General features: G+C 41.7%; 1 long non-coding RNA gene across 1 annotated transcript; it reads left to right on the top strand.

Annotated features, from left to right (window-relative positions):
• The first annotated feature begins 3,013 nt into the window (after positions 1-3,013).
• LOC134947911 (uncharacterized) lies at positions 3,014-11,570 on the top strand. The gene is made up of 4 exons (XR_010182852.1): positions 3,014-3,094; positions 5,842-5,862; positions 8,724-8,806; positions 11,088-11,570. It is a non-coding gene; the product is annotated as an uncharacterized LOC134947911 (long non-coding RNA).
• The last annotated feature ends 3,315 nt before the right edge of the window (positions 11,571-14,885 follow it).

The following is a 14,885-nucleotide window of genomic DNA, read 5'->3' as shown; positions in this document are numbered from 1 at the left end:
GCCCTTTGCGGGCTCGCTGCTCTCATCACACTGCGGGCTTTCCTGACCGCCGGTCACCTAACTACATCCCTGCCAATCAAAGCTACTGTAGAAAATGTAGTCATATTGTATCAGAAGAGTTAAGAAATATGACAGTCAACTGTGTGATATGTCTGGTGCTGCTCTTATTAAGAGGTACTGTATTTTGCTGGAGTAGCCCCACACCACCCTCTTCATTGAGTACTGGCATTTCCCGACAAATTGTTGGCATGGTAACATCAAATGCAACCACACGAGTCTGAGTTTTCCCTGGCAGATGCTACCAGTCAGAATTGCCCACTATGTGGCTGCTGAAAGAGAATATTCCAGCAGTTTCTGCTCACAGCGGGATCTCCCGGCACCTCTGCTTCCTGGTTCCCTCCCACAGGGCCTGGGTGCAGGGTGTTTGTCCAAATCATGGCCCCTTGAAAGATTTGTAATAGGGTCAAGGCATTTGAATCATAGGTTCAGAATTATAAGCAGCTGTCCCTGGTCCATCGGCTGCTGGATGTTTTATAAAACTGATAAAATTAATATTGTGCAACCAAATTTGCATAGCTGCTAACAGTGCTTGAAGATCTTGAACAACTTACAATAAGCCAAATCTGCCTTATTACCCTATGCTTGATCCACTGTGCGATCCATTGGTTTGAGGCTTGGGGATTCTGTCCCAAAATATTTTAATGTACTCAAGTATTGATGTGGACCCCAAAACGCATGCAATTTAGTGAGCAATTAATTATGGAATTGTTCACCTGTATGCAGGGATTCTTTCTAGGGAGAGGCAGATACAAATCCATCTAAGCTGCGTTCAGAACAAAGGTATCAGACTAGAAAGGGTTAAGAATGTGCAGTTCCAGAATACGGCCCGGAACCTAATAGGGAAGTGATGGCTAACCTTGACACTCCAGCTGTTGTTGAACTACACATCCCAGCATGCCCTGCTACAGTTTTGCTAGTTGGCCATGCTAAAACTGAAGCAGGGCATGCTGGGATGTGTAGTTCAACAACAGCTGGAGTGTATGTAATTTGATGTAAATACAGTACAACTGAAAAATGTTTGATAACATCATCTGGAATACGCATGTGCAGGCTTCGACTGGCCCACAGGGGAAACCACCGGTGGGCCACATTGCCTGGGGGGCCCACCTCCTGCTCTAAGGATCAGGTTCCAGATTGTGCACTTGAATTATACATCATACATATGTTACCTTATACTGGACTAGGGTGTATTTTCTACACTGCATTACTGTTATTAATCTGGTACATTATCATGCATGCAGCAGCTGAATTTACTGTATATATTTATGAAGGGGCTCAGACTTTGCACTCTCTAATGGTTAGTCAAACCAATGAGGTGGCAAGCCACACCCCTAAACATGGGCCCCTACCACTGCATCCCCCCGGTGGGCCCTACATGCCCCAGTCCGACACTACACATGTGCCAAAATGGTCTTGCAACAGCAGTTGCAGTGAGGATTTATTTGCAAAGTGATTGTCAGTCAAGGACCGTTTGTGGAAGGGAATGGTGACTCAAACATGGTGTGACAAGACGCAGAGCAAGCATAAGGGGTTTGGTCTCGATACAGAAAGCCGGTGGACGACCAGCGGCAGGAAAGCCCTCAAATACACAGCTCCGGGTAAAAAGCTATACTCTCGGAGCAAGGGTAACGCCGTGCTTCAATTCTGGTGTCCGGGAGGTCCGGTGAGATAACCCCTTTTTGTTGAAATCCAAAGCTGAACTGTAATACCTGCTGAAAGTCGTTTGTCTACGAGCAAAGAAAGTTTTTTTTAATGTCCTTTAATTAAAAAAAATGATATTTTAATTTTTATCTGGGCAGCACATCTTTTATGGATATGATTTTTTGGAAGTAGTACACGTATAAGAAGTAAGAACTGCTGGCATATAAAATCACTTGAAAACAGCGCTGTAAAGATTTCCAAGGCTTTTTGGTTTTGTTTGTTATTGTATCTGTGCTGACTGGCTGATCAGCAACCTCTTGGTAATAACAGCTGCAGTTGATTCCGGAGCGCTCTAAAGGATCCCTTTTGTTTGTGTGTTTTAGGGGCTTGTGACAGCTTATGACTGCAATCCCGTACGCAGATACATGGGCACAATGTTGCAATAAACAAAGAATAAAACACTTTAATGTACGAGGCAGCCAACGGCTGGTGACATAAGATTCCCAAGAAGAGTGAAAAACAAGTTTTATTTATCTTCAAGTAAAATTGACATATTCCCATCCAAACCCCACAGATAGCTCCATCTATAACAGCTGTCTGTCCCACTGCAGTGATCAGCAACACACAGGCAGTGGTTATGCCCCCCTGACTGTTGTCTCTCAGAGGCCAATGCTTCCATTGCCCCCCAGTAGTTCTACCACTGTACTACTACCACTACCAGTGAAGGTAAACTATGTAGATTATAAACTGTGGCATATCCGATGGAAGGGGGGGAGGCGATTAGGGCGATCACCCCCATAATACAGTCAACTTTTCCCAGCAGAGTAGTGCGGCTCGTGCTATGGATAACAAGGGGATGCACTATGGAGGGATCGCCGTTTTAGCGGTTTCTCATCAAATTACAGCAGAAACACATTCTATAGCACTGCTGTAACAAGAGGTACAGAATGTGAGTTACTTCTGTACTTGTATATTGAAAGCTACACAAGCATAGAATTTAATTTTATGTTATTTTTTTATTGTGTGAATTTATGATTTACAACCTAAAATCAGTCGCAAATTCCTTGCTTTATATTTCTGGAGCAATGCTCTGAGATTACAGGTCTGCTATCTAATAATTTCGAAATTAACAATTAACTGCAGGAATTTGAAATGCAAGAATTTCAGCGGTAAAAAGCCAGAATGTAACCATACCTCTGCAGTATGTCTGAGTCTCAGATGGCACTCTGCATTATTGGGTTAATTCAGGGCACGGCTCCTGTCTAAAGTAAAGCAGGCGTGGCTCACACTGCTCTTATATAAAATGTTTGCCAGAGAAAATGAAACAGTGAAAACAATTCATCCAAAATGTCCAATCTCCTGATCCTGCTGATTGGTTTTCTTCTGATTAACGGTGAGTATCCTACACACTCCACTGGAGACATAAGAGCGACACATATGGACAATTCTTGTCTGCTGGGTTTCTCAGTTTCTCAATAGAGTCTCAGTTTTGGAGGTTAAACATTTACTTATAAAGTGCAGCATATTCCATAGCGCTTTACAGCTGGGAACAAAATAATAATAAAATGGCAATAAGACAAGACTGGGTAACAGCAGACATAGAGGTAGGAGGGCCCTGCTTGCTAGATTATAGGGAAATAGGCACTGATACACAAAAATAGGTGCTGCATATTGCATATTGGTCAGCCGGATTGCAGAGGTTCTTGGTGGGCTGTATGGTCTACTCACACATAAATGTTGGTCTTGGGTCTTTGAGATGTATGAGTGTATAAGAATGAGAAATCATATAATAAAAGGTAGACATCATTCATGATATAGAAATTATGTACGATAGCAGAACATTGCATAATAAGGGTTTTATGTACTGTAATTCTATATAATAGATCACATGACAGCTAGTGAACAAAAAAAACTTCACAAGAACTATTGTTACATAGCAAAATTGTTAATTTAGAGATAAAAGTTTTGTAATAAATGGCTTTATGTACTTTTACACAATTTATTTTAATAAGGGCTATCTGGTTGTGACTACTAGAGAATAATATAGGGTTATGGTGCATCCACTAGAAGATGTTAGCTTTCATCAGCCTACTCCATAGAGAGTCTGGGTAATAACATTTCCTGCTGTCATGGTCTCTGTGGAATACAGTAGTTCGCTGTAGTTAATAAAAAGCATTGATGCTATATATCAGTGTCATTATCTAGAGTTGTGTCTCAGCTAGATTCTATCATGACTGTGCCAAGGGTGAGGCCTGATTTCTATAGCAATATCACGCTAAATGTGACTTATGGAATGCAGAGATAATACTACGTCTCAGCGTTGGATAATGTCAGGAATGAGGCATTCTTATATCTTGGCACTTTAATTGGAGTAATGCGGGGTAGGGCACAATCTGGTTTATGAACAGATGAAGGTGGGTGTGGCCAGAGTTTTATGTACAAATATTTTGGTTTAATAGTAAAAATCTGTATAAATAGTAATTGGAAGTAATTTGCAAAGCCTGACCTTGCTGTGTTCCTGCTTGTCCTTTCTCTTCAAGTTACTGAGAGAGAGAGAGAGAGAGAGAGAGAGAAAGAGAGAGAGAGATAGTGAGAGAGAGAGTGATAGTAAGAGAGAGAGAAAGAGAGAGAGAGATAGTAAGAGAGAGAGAGAGAGGTATGAGGGCCAGGGCTTCACAAGGAAGACACAGTCATGCAACAATGTTTTTTTTTCTGGCCATGCTACCTTCAGTGGTGACCAGCTGTGGCTCCATATCAGGAGCGGTTCTAGATGCGGTCAAGCCAGGCACCCCGCAGGTGCCCGCCGCCCACCTGCACCCCCCCACACACATTTTGCACCCCGGCTGCAGCAGGTGCCATGGGCTGTGTGGGCGCCTGCTGCAGCTGGCACCATTGTCAGATGCTAGAGGTCCTAATTGAGCTCTAGTGTCATGACGTCTCTCGTTTTTTGTTTATTTGTGTGTGTAAGCGGAGCTGCTAGGGGGCAGAACTATAGGGGGCACATCTACTGGGGTCAAATCTACAGGGGGAAAATCTACAAGGGGCAAACCTACAGGGGGAACATCTACTGGGGCAAATCAACAGGGGGCATAACTACTAGGGGCACAACTACTGGTGGTGTTATGTGATTGACGGACACTGCTGTGCTGTGTAATGTGAATCGGTACTATTATGTGGCCATGCCCCTTCCCTATGAAGCCACGCCCCTATTTTTGCAGTGCGCCTTTGGTGCGCACTAAACCTGTTTTGCTTGTCGGGGGGGGGGGGTTGCAGCAGTAAACTTTCGCCCTGGCGCCACAAGATCTAGACCCGGCCCTGCTCCATATATTATAATGGGCTTCATATTCAAAATTGGGAGTGCCCAATAACTAGCCTCAGGGCACTGGGGTGCACCATAGCTGCCCATGGTACCTGCATGATGATGTCACTGGTTCAGGAGGCGGGCCGGCACAATGTCGTATAGAGCCCTACTCTGGCCCTGCCACATCTCAAACTCTGGGCCACCTCTAACTAAGTCCCAGGGACTAAAATAAATGATGGCAACACGATAGGTAGATAGATAGATAGATAGATAGATAGATAGATAGATAGATAGATAGATAGATACTTTAGCAGCACACATTGTATTTCAGGGGTTCGATATGCAATACTGCCTCATGGGATACCAAATGTCACTCTCACGACATCGGTATCCCGAGCGTTGGGAAGCTGACAGGGTGGCGAGGGCAAACAAGCCCCTTACGGGCTCACTGCGCTCGCCACGCTCCGGGGTCAGTGGCGAGCCGCACATTCTATTCTCCCTCTATGGGTGTCATGGACACCCTTAGAGAGGGAATCACCTACTTTGCCGGTATACCGGCGGTGGTATGGTGCCCCCGTCGAGATCCTGGAGTCTGTATTGTGACCGCCACGATCCCGAACCAAATACCATATTTCAGTAAATGTAATCTAGCAGGATGATTGATATTGTAGGCTATCCGTATAGTACAAATATTTTCACATATTAATGATTTTGTTTATTGACCGCTTATCTGAGCTTTTTGCTTATTTAACTACATTTAATGTTCTTTCTGTGATGCATGAAATGTATTTTATGTATTTTAAATGTAATACTGTATCCTCTCTTTTTCTATCACACAGGGTCACTTTGTGAATCATATGGTAAGGTATATGAAAAAAACTAATATAATGACAAATATACTATGCAATTGTCAATTTAAAGCAGTTGACTGGGTGGTGGACTCACAGTATTAGTATTCTAAGGCGCTTGTATCTACAGTATAAAGGGGTAAAGATATAAAGTTGCCTTATCGCTGTCGTCTGTCCAACTTTATATCTGTACCCTGTAGCGGTAGTCCCAGAGACAATGGAGTCAATTGCCGCCGGGCTCCTGCTCTGAAGGGGCACCTCCTCCATTGTTCCAATGTCAGGGCCGCCACTGACAGGGCCGTCTTTTCGTATGGGCTCAGTGGGCACTTGCCCAAGGGCCCCAGGAGTATAAGGGCATTAGGCTGATAGCTGAGGGTCCCCTCTTTCCAGGGGTACCAGATTTTTGAAAATCGGGACAGGGAAACCAGAGATATCCGACTTCAAAGCAATGGTCCCCATCCAAGCCTGTTAATTGTTCTTCCCAGCCCAATATCTCGGATTCTGTTTGGCTTTTTATACTCCAAAAGCTGGGATGCTCCCCTTTTGGTGAATACTGACAGCTTGTCTCTACTATGCTCAGAACCAAAGATATCAGCCTTTCAGCAGCTGGTCCCTGCTCCAGCTCCAGACACCTGGTATACAGTTTTATATTTTCATTGGTGGATTGTTCTGGCATCTGAACTCTGATCCCCAAGTACCCAGTACTTCCTGAAAGATGAGACTCTTTAGTGTTTTTATCCAATTCAAAGCTAAGAAATCTATCTCCAGGAACTGGAGATATCTGCAGTCAAGCAAGCTGCCCTCCCACCGGAAAATGGTGAATATTAAACCCACTCCACTATCCACCCCTCCCCTGCGTATTAAAAACCCCCTACCACCCTGGAAGTCATGTACCAGGGCCCCTTCATTCAGCACAATGCCCCTTATACAGTTTAGTGTTCCCTCCACCGCATCTGTGCAGTAAAGGAGTAATTAGCAGAAATTACTGCTCCAGGTCCTACATGCTGAGCTGAAGATAGAACACCCCTACTGCCCACGGGACATCAAAGCTGCCGCTGACTGCACCCCCAACCACTACCGCTGGAGGATAGGTAGGGGCCCCAGTGCATTGTTGTGCCCAGGGGCCCACACTGCTGTTAAGACGGCCCTGGCCACTGAGTCCTGATTACCTTCCTATGGGGGCCCCATATGGCTGGCCGGGGTGGGAGGAGGGTGCGGAAAGATGGGTAGTATGAGCAAACAGAGGAAGGAAGTGGAATGAAGTCACAAGGGTAAATGAAAACAGACAGGGATACCAACCCCTCCCCCCCCCCCCAATAAGGACCAGATTTATCAAGCCTTTGAGTTTGATAAATTGCACAGTGATAAAGTTTCTACCAATCAGCTCCTGTTATTTTTCAAACACAGCCTGTAGTTTGGCAGTTAGGAGCTGAGTGGCTGGTACTTTATCACCATGCAATTTATCACTCTCCAAGGCTTGATAAATCTGGGCCTAAGAACCTTACTTGGGGGGTGAGGGGGAGCAAATGTTCCTAAACTGTAATGTGTGGGAAAGTGGGAAGAGCAGTGGTTTAGAGGAGATGCTTCTGAGACAGGGGACAAAGTGGGAGTCAGGGGGGTACAGCATGTGAATATGAAGAGCTGTACCCTTATGTTAATATAGTAACTGCATGCTGACCCTGGCAATAGGCAGCATGCGGCTGTGCACTGGAGTCATAGGCGGTCATCTCAATACTGTTCTGCCACCATTTTGGTGGTCAGTCACTAGAATTGTCCAATATACAATCACGAGCAGTCTGCCTATGTGGTACTCACTGTCCCCTCTGGTGTCCAGAGCACAGGCTTCACTGACTTAAGTCTCCACCCATGCTACGTAGCATCCCGGTATACATCTTCTACCCTTTCTGACTAGTGACATACTGGAGAGCAGGGGTGGAGAACCTCTGGCATTCCAGATGTTGTTGAACTACACATACCAGATTCCCTGCTACAGTTTTGCTATTTGGCCATGCTAAAACTGTTGCAAGGCATGCTGGGATATGTAGTTTAACAACAGCTGGAGGGCCTCAGGTTCCCCACCCCTGCTGTAAAGTAACAAGCAGAAGGGAGGGCTAATATACATCCACCCTCTTTTGAAGATGATAAAAACAGAAATGACCTGAGGGAATATGGAGTCTATTTACTAAGCCTTAGATGGAGATAAAGTGGACGGAGTAAAGTACCAGCCAATCAGCTCCTAACTGCCATGCCACAGGATGTGTTTTAAAAATGACAGTTTGAAGCTGGCTGGCTGGCACTTTATCTCCATCCAAGACTTAAGTAAATAGACCCCTATATTTCTCCCTACAGCGTAATGCCAGGATAGCCTGAGGAAAATTCTACGTTTATTTTTCTATTTGAAGGTAGACAGAATAGCATATAAATCAGGGTAAAGATTTTCAGATATTCAGAAGTGCCGATTTCAGACAGAAGTTTTATTTCTAGAATTGAGGATTTTTTTCCCCAATTGTAATCGCTAGCATAATTAGTTTAAATAGTCAAAATTATTTTAATCCTATTTGAGTGGTGTTAGGTTATAATGGTGGGGAGATAAATTGTCAATAAACAATACTGAGAACCTGTCAAAGTGGGAAATCTATTATTATGTTAACAGATCTTTGTCAAATTACGGCAGTATACTCCATCATGTTCTGCACAGTCTTCATTCAATTATGGAAAACGGTTAGGAGACCTCTCAAAATGTTATGTACATGAGTAAATAATGTTTTGGGGACACAAATTTGTTTTTATAGATTTTATAAAAGGTTACAACATTTATAGATGACATTAATGTGACATATATCACAATATATAATATGTGTCCTTTCCAAAAGGTTACGTTCCAACATGGGGAATAGTCTGCCTGGCATTGATTGGTTCAGTGCTCTTGATGATGATACTGGTCTTCGTTCTTATGGTAAGTTTCAATTGGCTTCTACAATATTACTCTGGGACTAAATTCAATAACATAAAGGTGCAAATACTGTATGACAACATATCACAAATATAGGGATCTTTCATTGTTTGAATGGGTCACCATCAGCTCATCAACCTGTTGATTTATAACATAAATACAATCTCTGATTCTGGTCTTGTTATAGAAGAACACGAGACATTCATTATGTTGACATGAGAATGTTGACATGGTCATACTGTCAACACTGACATGTCAACATTCAGCATGTAGACAGTGAGGAAATGTCAAAATATTAGAATGTTGACATATCATTCCTGGTGTCCCAGCAGTGACTTACCTTCTCCTGGTGGCTGCAGCGGCTCCAGCGACACCTTATTGGTTCCGATGGTCATGTGACCGTCACTTCAAGGTCTGACCTCAGATCCTCTGGTGTTCCGTTAAGAATTTCTCCACTATCCCTAATCCTATTCCTTACCCCTAACCCTCCCTCTAGTGCTTTACCCTAACCCCCCTCCTTGCTGCCTAACCCTACCGCCTGCAGACTAACTCTAATGTCAACATTCTAACAATGTCCACATTTCACCAGTTGACATTCTGAGAATGCCAACAAGTTGCCTGTGACATTTTAGCAATGTCTACATTATGGTGTTAATATTATAAACATAAAACATTGGGGCAGATGTATTAACCTGGAGAAGGCATAAAGAAGTGATAAACCAGTGATATGTGCAAGGTGATAAAGGCAGCAGCCAATCAGCTCCAATATGTAAATTAACAGTTAGGATCTGATTGGCTGGTGCATTTATCACCTTGCACATATCACTGGTTTATCACTTCCTTATGCCTTCTCCAGGTTAATACATCTGCCCCATTGTTACTGTCATGGGACTTTCATCGGAGTGTTTCAGCAAGTGGCTGTGATCACTTTCACAGTGCCGCAGCCACAGTGGCCATTATTTTTGAGTAAGTTACAAGGGAGGCTTCTCGCCTGTCAGGGGCTACTCGCGGAGTCAATGTTGGGGCCGATGGTGCATCGATGCTGGAGTGATCAGATACACCAGTGCAATTGAGCATTGCTCAGATATGCAAAGTTGGCATCACAGAGTTGCTCACTCCGTCGCACGTCGCATGAACGCTCAGTCTGACATTTGTATATTATTGTTCTTGAGAATCTGTGTAAATTTGCAGCCGCAAATGATCTGTGTGCACCTCTGTATAAGGCTTTAAGTCTCATCAGCATTTGGTCTGCATTATTATTTGTTCAAACCATATGATCCTAATCATATCTTCACATATTGCAATAACTGTCTACACGGTTGCATGATCATCTGTATTACGTCTTAAAATGGACACCTTGGGGGAGATTCAAATGTTTGAAAAGTCGGTTGGGTGTCTTTTTTTTTCCTGTCAATTAGATAGGAAAAAACAGACTCCCAACTGACTTTTCAAACATTTGAATCTCCCCCCTTATGTCTTAAAATGTCCACAGTTGTGGACATTCAGTGACCCAATTTTTAAAGACACATTATCTTAGTTAGGCAGTGACGGCATCGACATAACGAGTGCATCACTGCATGGATTCATTGTTCCTTGGCCACCTTCAATTGTCAGTAGTTCTCTCTGTAATATATTACTGTAAATATATATTTTTAAACTTCCTCTTCCTTTTCCTCAAACATAATGTTCACTTTCTGTTTCTCTGCGCCACTGCTGGCTAACAGGGCTTGAAGGTAGTTAGAGAGCTGTTGTAGCTGACTGCTTGTGAGATCGAGTTGAATTTAATGGGTGAGGCCTTGATGGTAACGCTCTATGCAGTCCTGACTCTTAGGTCACACACATGGATTGCCAAATTGGAAGAGATCTGGACTTTCTATGCCAATTGTGAGCAATCAGATTGTTTCAGTTGACAACGAACCAGATAGTGCGATCTGAAGATGATTATGCACAGTCTAGAAGTAACCATCTTTATATCATGTCTACTGGTAATTATGGAGACCCTTAGATACTGTAGCAATATTGAAAATACTGTATTGCTCATTTTCACTTGCAGTAGTGCTGCATGTTAATACCGCTACATAGTAAGAATTAGCACAATCAGTATACTCTTATGAATTCATTTTATCATCTTCAAACATGTATAGTGCACCAGATGTCAAATAATATAGATTTTCCATCCTTACATTTATAATGGTTTACTGTACATTTAGTGTCACCCTCTCTACCATATTATATCTAATGCTCCTGATATAATAATTGGCTTCCATGTCTCTTTTTTTCCCAGCTGGCTTTCCGTCGTAGACAGTGAGTGAAAGAGAAACTCTTCAAAGTCCATTTAACATTATGTGATCTACAAGCAATAAACTTTCTTTGAACTTTCCACACAAGAAAATCGGAATCCTAGAAGACCACTTACCATTTCTCCACTCAGGATTTTCGTTAATGGCAAATCTTCATCAAAAGCACGCTGTTCCTTAAGTGAATCCCTATATAATAGATCATAGATATTTATTTCTAGGTTACTGTACTCCATTAGACCATACTAAATACACCACCTCTCCACATGTTTTTCAGTATGAAGTATCTTCAGATTTCTTTTTTACATGGCTTTATTTTTTTAAGCTTTGCTTGCGTGTTCATATTAATATATACAATAGTTTTGTTTTTTTGGGGGGGTTTGAGAGGGGTGTTATTTGCAAAAGAAATTGTAATTGAAGTGGGATTGTACAGTAATCAGCTTCAATAAAAAAATATATTATTGATGAAACACTCTTCTGGGAACCTTTTAAGACATAAAAGTATAGTAAATACAATCAGAACATATTGGAGGTAGGTGACATTTAATTGGGCAGAAATTAGTTTTCTAGGATATTTTATGATGGGTAAGTTTATTTCAATACTGATACAGGTTGAGTATCCCTTATCCAAAATGCTTGGGACCAGAGGTATTTTGGATATGGGATTTTTCCGTATTTTGGAATAATTGCATACCATAATGAGATATCATGGTGATGGGACCTAAATATAAGCACAGAATGCATTTATGTTACATATACACCTTATACACACAGCCTGAAGGTCATTTTAGACAATATTTTTTATAACTTTGTGCATTAAACAAAGTGAGTGTACATTCACACAATTCATTTATGTTTCATATACACCTTATACACACAGCCTGAAGGTCATTTAATACAATATTTTTAATAACTTTGTGTATTAAACAAAGCTTGTGTACATTGAGCCATCAAAAAACAAAGGCTTCACTATCTCACTCGCACTCAAAAAAGTCTGTATTTCGGAATATTCCGTATTTCAAAATATTTGGATATGGAATACTCAACCTGTAGTACTTTTAGTGCATATAATACTTAGATAGTACCTTTAGCATATACCACTGCCATATAATTTAATATAATATATATTTTGTTAAGTTTAGCGTGTTTTATGGGGAAGACATATCAAACCTTGGAGAGATAAAGCGGAGAGAGATAAAGTACCTGCCAATCAGATCCTAACTATCATTTTTAAAACACAGCCTGTAATATGGCAGTTACGAGTTGATTGGATGGTACTTTATCTTTCTCCAAGGCTTGATACATATCCACCATAATAGTTTTGGTACATGTTCACTGGCCTAGAATTTTATTTTATGTTTAAAGAGTGAATAGAGGAGGATAAGTAACTCTTAAATTATATTCATCATAGGGATGGCTGAGAAGCTGATGATTCGTAGCTATCAATGTTTCTGGTCAGATGGTGATGGTTTCGCCATTAGGTTCTGGAATTGCAATGGTTGCAACCATCAGGAATGCTTTTTGATAGGTGTTCTCCCAATGTGTGGTGATATAATACACCCCAGTGAGAAACACTGACATAATGGCAGTACTCCCTTGTGCATGCACAAACCAGCTCTGCCTTCTGTGTTACCACAGGTGGCCAAACTAACAGTAGTCACATACTGTTCCATTGAACGGTGTGATTCGATTGGCTGAAATACTTCATTAATTTGATTTTCAATGGCCATCTCTAAATTAATAACATGTTTCTTGAAGTAATCCATTTCCCTTGGAATTTCAACAGACAAATATCAAGGGCTAAATGTAATAGGGTTCGAGTTGCCGGAAGTGCAGGATTTTGGATGAGAATGCCCGTATGTTTAAAGCGGCACCCATTTTCATTTCAAGGCAAAACCAGGTTGGTTTTGCCTTGTAAATTACTGCAGCTTTAAAAATACGGGCATTCTCGTCCGAAATCCTGTACCTTTGGCAACACGGACCCTAATACAATTACCTCCAAATGCCAGAATCCTTGAATAATTTATCACATTTACCTATTCAGTCTCTTCTGTAACTTATGTCAATTCTCCAATGAAAATCTGCTACTCCCCATGTAAATCTTTGTATGCCTGTTGTGTTTATTTGTCCTGCAGATTACATCAATATTTGTGTCATTTGTGGCACGGGTGAACAGTCTACCTTTTGGGGTGGGGAAGATGAGGGACACACTGGAAGACAATGATCATTTGAAAGGGCCCCAATAAAACTAAATCTGCTTTATCATGAAAAATACAAAGGAAAATAGGAACCTCCTTGCAGTAATGTCAGACCTTGGTTATGTCACTCTCAAAGACTTATCACATCTCCCCCTTATTCTGAATCACTGCCAGACTGATCTCACTAATGTACTGTATCCATAGTTGACTACCCTCCCTCATTCTGAAGGAGACTCCCTGAAATAATACCAATCTCCCTCACTCCCTGAATAGTCCATTAATCTCCCTGATTGCACCATAACCCTATTTAGTAGCTGTTTCATTATTGTGGGAAAAAAAGAAATCAGAGATATATACATTCGAATGGGCTCATCAGTGCCATTTCCCTGCTTTGGTTATAAGGCACAATAATGGCAACAAACAGAAGAGTAAACCCCTGCGCTGGATAATGTAGGCAGCAAATGGATATCTACCAGTGTTATCAGAACTGGAATAGGCAACATTGACAAAAAAGAAGTTGATATCTTATGCGCCCAACATTTGATCGGTGACACAGATACTTATATATATGAACGTTCTCGTGTGGCAAGTCCGAAAGGTTCTCATTTGTCACTCCTTTACGCTGGAAAACCCCAGTTATTTCCTCCAAATGAATGCCGTGGGTGGCAAAGGGGAAAGGAAAAAACAAACAGAGAAGGTCCAAAGTGTAGTAAAGTCTTTCACACAGTCAGAAATATAAATCAATTCGGGAAAACAGGTTCCTCAGAAGCAAATTCCCAGTCCGTGTATGGTCTATGTTAGGGGACCACCCAAACCAACGTGATGACGTGTCGAAAATAGTGCTCACTTTGTAAGCTTACATTAAATAAATATTCTCATGCATATAAAGGTATCTTTTTCTTTGTCTTTTACTTCTCACAGTAAATTCACGTGTATCACCCAAATGGTCAGCAAGAGTTTCAGCTTACACGTGGCTTACTTGCAACAGGTCGATGTAATCATATAGCGGTTTCTTTTATCGTTTTCACACAACAGGGATGACGTTCTCACATGCTCCCGTCCATGGAAGTTAAATGGGAAATGGAGAGATACAAAAACACCAATGTGTAGACAATCCTTCTCTCTACATTTTCACATAAGGGTGGGATGTTCTATACCCTCTCCCACAATGTGAGATATAATTTCTTTAGGGATCTTAAAAAGATACACCGGAATGTTATGACCAAGAAAGGACCTAGGATGATGTCATATAAATCTCAGCTGGATAGGTAAACCACACAAATAGGGCCCTTATGTGCTCACCGTTCCTGCTGGATATCGTAGGTGTATGGTTTGGGTTTATCCAAAAATAAAAACTCCACCAATGCGTTTCGACTGCTTAGGTCTTCCTCAGGGTGGGTGTCAGATCCCAGAGCAGTCTATTTAACCTATTTAAGCCCGCCCATTTGATAAAATAATTGATGTATTATGAAAGTTCTATAGTAATGGTGGGGCCCATGATATGGCTGTTAACAATGAGGGATAATGCAACATTCTAATGATAAATGGGATGAGTAAAATGTTGAATAACAGGTAAATCATGATATA

The sequence above is a fragment of the Pseudophryne corroboree genome, chromosome 8, assembly GCF_028390025.1.
Source record: "Pseudophryne corroboree isolate aPseCor3 chromosome 8, aPseCor3.hap2, whole genome shotgun sequence".
In the NCBI taxonomy this organism is placed as follows: Eukaryota; Metazoa; Chordata; class Amphibia; order Anura; family Myobatrachidae; genus Pseudophryne; species Pseudophryne corroboree.
This window is presented reverse-complemented; position numbering and strand designations above follow the sequence as displayed.